Genomic DNA, 5000 nt, shown 5'->3' on the forward strand with positions numbered 1-5000 from the left:
CGGCTTACTTCAATGCTGGTTTTGAGATGTATAAGAGATGTAGGTCATTAGGAAACCAATACCTACAGCCACACCACCCTGAATAAGCCCAATCTCATCTGATCTTGAAAGGTAAGCAGGGCCGGGTCTGGTTAGTACTTGGATAGGAGACCACCTGGAAATACCAGATGCTGTAGTACATTTTTTTTTATTTTCTCTTGTTCCGGCTTACTTCAATTCTGGTTTTGAGATGTATAAGAGATGTAGGTCATTAGGAAACCAATACCTACAGCCACACCACCCTGAATAAGCCCAATCTCGTCTGATCTTGAAAGGTAAGCAGGGCCGGGCCTGGTTAGTACTTGGATGGGAGACCACCTGGGAATACCAGGTGCTGTAGGCCTTTTTTTTTTATTTTCTTTTGTTCCGGCTTCCTTCAATGCTGGTTTTGAGATGTATAAGAGATGTAGGTCAGTAGAAAACCAATATCTACAGCCACACCACCCTGAACAAGCCCAATCTCATCTGATCTTGGAAGCTAAGAAGGGCTGGGCCTGGTTAGTACTTGGATGGGAGACCACCTGGGAATACCATGTGCTGTAGGCCTTTTTTTTTTATTTTCTCTTGTTCCGTCTTCCTTCAATGCTGGTTTTGAGATGTATAAGACATGTAGGTCATTAGAAAAACAATACCTACAGCCATACCACCTTGAACAAGCCCACTCTCATCTGATCTTGGAAGCTAAGCAGGGCCGGCCTGGTTAGTACTTGGATGGGAGACCACCTGGGAATACCAGGTGCTGTAGGTCTTTTTTTTTATTTTCTCTTGTTCCGGCTTCCTTCAATGCTGGTTTTGAGATGTATAAGAGATGTAGGTCAGTAGGAAACCAATACCTACAGCCACACCACCCTGGACAAGCCCAATCTCATCTGATCTTGGAAGCTAAGAAGGGCTGGGCCTGGTTAGTACTTGGATGGGAGACCACCTGGGAATACGAGGTGCTGTATGCCTTTTTTTTTTTATTTTCTCTTCTTCCGTCTTCCTTCAATGCTGGTTTTGAGATGTATAAGACATGTAGGTCATTAGAAAAACAATACCTACAGCCATACCACCCTGAACAAGCCCAATCTCATCTGATCTTGGAAGCTAAGCAGGGCCAGGCCTGGTTAGTACTTGGATGGGAGACCACCTGGGAATACCAGGTGCTGTATGCATTTTTTTTTATTTTCTCTTGTTCCAGCTTCCTTCAATGCTGGTTTTGAGATGTATAAGAGATGTAGGTCATTAGGAAACCAATACTATAGCCACACCACCCTGAACAAGCCCAATCTCATCTGATCTTGGAAGCTAAGCAGTGTCAGGCCTGGTTAGTACTTGGATGGGAGACCACCTATGAATACCAGGTGCTGTAGGCCTTTTTTTTTATTTTCTCTTGTTCCGGCTTCCTTCAATGCTGGTTTTGAGATGTATAAGAGATGTAGGTTATTAGGAAATCAATACCTACAGCCACAGCACCCTGAACAAGCCCAATCTCGTCTGATCTTGGAAGCTAAGCAGGGCCAGGCCTGGTTAGTACTTGGATGGGAGACCACCTCGGAATACCAGGTGCTGTAGGCAATTATTTTTTATTTTCTCTTGTTCCGGCTTACTTCAATGCTGGTTTTGAGATGTATAAGAGATGTAGGTCATTAGGAAACCAATACCTACAGCCACACCACCCTGAATAAGCCCAATCTCGTCTGATCTTGAAAGGTAAGCAGGGCCGGGCCTGGTTAGTACTTGGATAGGAGACCACCTGGGAATACCAGATGCTGTAGGACTTTTTTTTTTATTTTCTCTTGTTCCGGCTTCCTTCGAAGCTGGTTTTGAGATGTATAAGAGATGTAGGTCATTATGAAACCAATACATAAAGCCACACACCCTGAACAAGCCCAATCTCGTCTGATCTTGGAAGCTAAGCAGTGCCGGGCCTGGTTAGTACTTGGATGGGAGACCACCTGGGAATACCAGGTGCTGTAGGCCTTTTTTTTTATTTTCTCTTGTTCCGGCTTCCTTCGAAGCTGGATTTGAGATGTATAAGAGATGTAGGTCTTTAGGACACCAATACTATAGCCACACCCCCCTGAACAAGCCCAATCTCATCTGATCTTGGAAGCTAAGCAGGGCCGGGCCTGGTTAGTACTTGGATGGGAGACCACCTGGGAATACCAGGTGCTGTAGGCCTTTTTTTTTATTTTCTCTTGTTCCGGCTTCCTTCAATGCTGGTTTTAAGATGTATGAGATGTAGGTCAGTAGGAAACCAATACCTACAGCCACACCACCCTGAACAAGCCCAATCTCATCTGATCTTGGAAGCTAAGAAGGGCTGGGCCTGGTTAGTACTTGGATGGGAGACCACCTGGGAATACAAGGTGCTGTAGGCCTTTCATTTTTATTTTCTCTTGTTCCGACTTACTTCAATGCTGGTTTTCAGATGTATAAGAGATGTAGGTCATTAAAAAAACAATACCTACAGCCACACCACCCTGAACAAGCCCAATCTCATCTGATCTTGGAAGCTAAGAAGAGCTGGGCCTGGTTAGTACTTGGATGGGAGACCACCTGGGAATATCAGGTGCTGTAGGCCTTTCATTTTTATTTTCTCTTGTTCCGACTTACTTCAATGCTGGTTTTCAGATGTATAAGAGATGTAGGTCATTAGGAAACCAATACCTACAGCCACACCACCCTGAACAAGCCCAATCTCATCTGATCTTGGAAGCTAAGAAGGGCTGGGCCTGGTTAGTACTTGGATGGGAGACCACCTGGGAATACCATGTGCTGTAGGCCTTTTTTTTTTATTTTCTCTTGTTCCGTCTTCCTTCAATGCTGGTTTTGAGATGTATAAGACATGTAGGTCATTAGAAAAACAATACCTACAGCCATACCACCTTGAACAAGCCCACTCTCATCTGATCTTGGAAGCTAAGCAGGGCCGGCCTGGTTAGTACTTGGATGGGAGACCACCTGGGAATACCAGGTGCTGTAGGTCTTTTTTTTTATTTTCTCTTGTTCCGGCTTCCTTCAATGCTGGTTTTGAGATGTATAAGAGATGTAGGTCAGTAGGAAACCAATACCTACAGCCACACCACCCTGGACAAGCCCAATCTCATCTGATCTTGGAAGCTAAGAAGGGCTGGGCCTGGTTAGTACTTGGATGGGAGACCACCTGGGAATACGAGGTGCTGTATGCCTTTTTTTTTTTATTTTCTCTTCTTCCGTCTTCCTTCAATGCTGGTTTTGAGATGTATAAGACATGTAGGTCATTAGAAAAACAATACCTACAGCCATACCACCCTGAACAAGCCCAATCTCATCTGATCTTGGAAGCTAAGCAGGGCCAGGCCTGGTTAGTACTTGGATGGGAGACCACCTGGGAATACCAGGTGCTGTATGCATTTTTTTTTATTTTCTCTTGTTCCAGCTTCCTTCAATGCTGGTTTTGAGATGTATAAGAGATGTAGGTCATTAGGAAACCAATACTATAGCCACACCACCCTGAACAAGCCCAATCTCATCTGATCTTGGAAGCTAAGCAGTGTCAGGCCTGGTTAGTACTTGGATGGGAGACCACCTATGAATACCAGGTGCTGTAGGCCTTTTTTTTTATTTTCTCTTGTTCCGGCTTCCTTCAATGCTGGTTTTGAGATGTATAAGAGATGTAGGTTATTAGGAAATCAATACCTACAGCCACAGCACCCTGAACAAGCCCAATCTCGTCTGGTCTTGGAAGCTAAGCAGGGCCAGGCCTGGTTAGTACTTGGATGGGAGACCACCTCGGAATACCAGGTGCTGTAGGCAATTATTTTTTATTTTCTCTTGTTCCGGCTTACTTCAATGCTGGTTTTGAGATGTATAAGAGATGTAGGTCATTAGGAAACCAATACCTACAGCCACACCACCCTGAATAAGCCCAATCTCGTCTGATCTTGAAAGGTAAGCAGGGCCGGGCCTGGTTAGTACTTGGATAGGAGACCACCTGGGAATACCAGATGCTGTAGGACTTTTTTTTTTATTTTCTCTTGTTCCGGCTTCCTTCGAAGCTGGTTTTGAGATGTATAAGAGATGTAGGTCATTATGAAACCAATACATAAAGCCACACACCCTGAACAAGCCCAATCTCGTCTGATCTTGGAAGCTAAGCAGTGCCGGGCCTGGTTAGTACTTGGATGGGAGACCACCTGGGAATACCAGGTGCTGTAGGCCTTTTTTTTTATTTTCTCTTGTTCCGGCTTCCTTCGAAGCTGGATTTGAGATGTATAAGAGATGTAGGTCTTTAGGACACCAATACTATAGCCACACCCCCCTGAACAAGCCCAATCTCATCTGATCTTGGAAGCTAAGCAGGGCCGGGCCTGGTTAGTACTTGGATGGGAGACCACCTGGGAATACCAGGTGCTGTAGGCCTTTTTTTTTATTTTCTCTTGTTCCGGCTTCCTTCAATGCTGGTTTTAAGATGTATGAGATGTAGGTCAGTAGGAAACCAATACCTACAGCCACACCACCCTGAACAAGCCCAATCTCATCTGATCTTGGAAGCTAAGAAGGGCTGGGCCTGGTTAGTACTTGGATGGGAGACCACCTGGGAATACAAGGTGCTGTAGGCCTTTCATTTTTATTTTCTCTTGTTCCGACTTACTTCAATGCTGGTTTTCAGATGTATAAGAGATGTAGGTCATTAGAAAAACAATACCTACAGCCACACCACCCTGAACAAGCCCAATCTCATCTGATCTTGGAAGCTAAGAAGAGCTGGGCCTGGTTAGTACTTGGATGGGAGACCACCTGGGAATATCAGGTGCTGTAGGCCTTTCATTTTTATTTTCTCTTGTTCCGACTTACTTCAATGCTGGTTTTCAGATGTATAAGAGATGTAGGTCATTAGGAAACCAATACCTACAGCCACACCACCCTGAACAAGCTCAATCTCGTCTGATCTTCAAAGCTAAGCTGGGCCAGGCCTGGTTAGTACTTGGATAGTA

The 5000-nt window shown here is 44.8% G+C and overlaps 6 non-coding genes and 18 pseudogenes across 6 annotated transcripts; all 24 read left to right on the forward strand.

The window, feature by feature from the left end:
• The first annotated feature begins 60 nt into the window (after positions 1 to 60).
• On the forward strand, positions 61 to 179 carry LOC142127808 (5S ribosomal RNA; annotated as a pseudogene).
• An 84-nt stretch (positions 180 to 263) lies between these two features.
• Positions 264 to 382, forward strand: LOC142136990 (5S ribosomal RNA). The gene has a single exon (XR_012687655.1). It is a non-coding gene; the product is annotated as a 5S ribosomal RNA (ribosomal RNA).
• An 84-nt stretch (positions 383 to 466) lies between these two features.
• LOC142115954 (5S ribosomal RNA) lies at positions 467 to 585 on the forward strand (annotated as a pseudogene).
• An 84-nt stretch (positions 586 to 669) lies between these two features.
• LOC142118267 (5S ribosomal RNA) lies at positions 670 to 787 on the forward strand (annotated as a pseudogene).
• An 83-nt stretch (positions 788 to 870) lies between these two features.
• On the forward strand, positions 871 to 989 carry LOC142118472 (5S ribosomal RNA; annotated as a pseudogene).
• Positions 990 to 1074: 85 nt separating this feature from the next.
• LOC142137092 (5S ribosomal RNA) lies at positions 1075 to 1193 on the forward strand. Its single transcript, XR_012687756.1, has one exon. It is a non-coding gene; the product is annotated as a 5S ribosomal RNA (ribosomal RNA).
• An 82-nt stretch (positions 1194 to 1275) lies between these two features.
• Positions 1276 to 1394, forward strand: LOC142127245 (5S ribosomal RNA; annotated as a pseudogene).
• Positions 1395 to 1477: 83 nt separating this feature from the next.
• On the forward strand, positions 1478 to 1596 carry LOC142124701 (5S ribosomal RNA; annotated as a pseudogene).
• Positions 1597 to 1680: 84 nt separating this feature from the next.
• Positions 1681 to 1799, forward strand: LOC142125151 (5S ribosomal RNA; annotated as a pseudogene).
• Positions 1800 to 1883: 84 nt separating this feature from the next.
• On the forward strand, positions 1884 to 2001 carry LOC142136152 (5S ribosomal RNA; annotated as a pseudogene).
• An 82-nt stretch (positions 2002 to 2083) lies between these two features.
• On the forward strand, positions 2084 to 2202 carry LOC142136965 (5S ribosomal RNA). The gene has a single exon (XR_012687633.1). It is a non-coding gene; the product is annotated as a 5S ribosomal RNA (ribosomal RNA).
• Positions 2203 to 2283: 81 nt separating this feature from the next.
• On the forward strand, positions 2284 to 2402 carry LOC142114673 (5S ribosomal RNA; annotated as a pseudogene).
• Positions 2403 to 2486: 84 nt separating this feature from the next.
• LOC142114220 (5S ribosomal RNA) lies at positions 2487 to 2605 on the forward strand (annotated as a pseudogene).
• Positions 2606 to 2689: 84 nt separating this feature from the next.
• On the forward strand, positions 2690 to 2808 carry LOC142112956 (5S ribosomal RNA). The gene has a single exon (XR_012681317.1). It is a non-coding gene; the product is annotated as a 5S ribosomal RNA (ribosomal RNA).
• An 84-nt stretch (positions 2809 to 2892) lies between these two features.
• LOC142118278 (5S ribosomal RNA) lies at positions 2893 to 3010 on the forward strand (annotated as a pseudogene).
• Positions 3011 to 3093: 83 nt separating this feature from the next.
• Positions 3094 to 3212, forward strand: LOC142118484 (5S ribosomal RNA; annotated as a pseudogene).
• An 85-nt stretch (positions 3213 to 3297) lies between these two features.
• On the forward strand, positions 3298 to 3416 carry LOC142137104 (5S ribosomal RNA). Its single transcript, XR_012687767.1, has one exon. It is a non-coding gene; the product is annotated as a 5S ribosomal RNA (ribosomal RNA).
• An 82-nt stretch (positions 3417 to 3498) lies between these two features.
• LOC142127256 (5S ribosomal RNA) lies at positions 3499 to 3617 on the forward strand (annotated as a pseudogene).
• An 83-nt stretch (positions 3618 to 3700) lies between these two features.
• LOC142129530 (5S ribosomal RNA) lies at positions 3701 to 3819 on the forward strand (annotated as a pseudogene).
• Positions 3820 to 3903: 84 nt separating this feature from the next.
• LOC142125162 (5S ribosomal RNA) lies at positions 3904 to 4022 on the forward strand (annotated as a pseudogene).
• Positions 4023 to 4106: 84 nt separating this feature from the next.
• Positions 4107 to 4224, forward strand: LOC142136153 (5S ribosomal RNA; annotated as a pseudogene).
• An 82-nt stretch (positions 4225 to 4306) lies between these two features.
• LOC142136976 (5S ribosomal RNA) lies at positions 4307 to 4425 on the forward strand. Its single transcript, XR_012687644.1, has one exon. It is a non-coding gene; the product is annotated as a 5S ribosomal RNA (ribosomal RNA).
• An 81-nt stretch (positions 4426 to 4506) lies between these two features.
• Positions 4507 to 4625, forward strand: LOC142114684 (5S ribosomal RNA; annotated as a pseudogene).
• Positions 4626 to 4709: 84 nt separating this feature from the next.
• On the forward strand, positions 4710 to 4828 carry LOC142114231 (5S ribosomal RNA; annotated as a pseudogene).
• Positions 4829 to 5000: the final 172 nt, after the last annotated feature.

The sequence above is a fragment of the Mixophyes fleayi genome, chromosome 1, assembly GCF_038048845.1.
Source record: "Mixophyes fleayi isolate aMixFle1 chromosome 1, aMixFle1.hap1, whole genome shotgun sequence".
In the NCBI taxonomy this organism is placed as follows: domain Eukaryota; kingdom Metazoa; phylum Chordata; class Amphibia; order Anura; family Limnodynastidae; genus Mixophyes; species Mixophyes fleayi.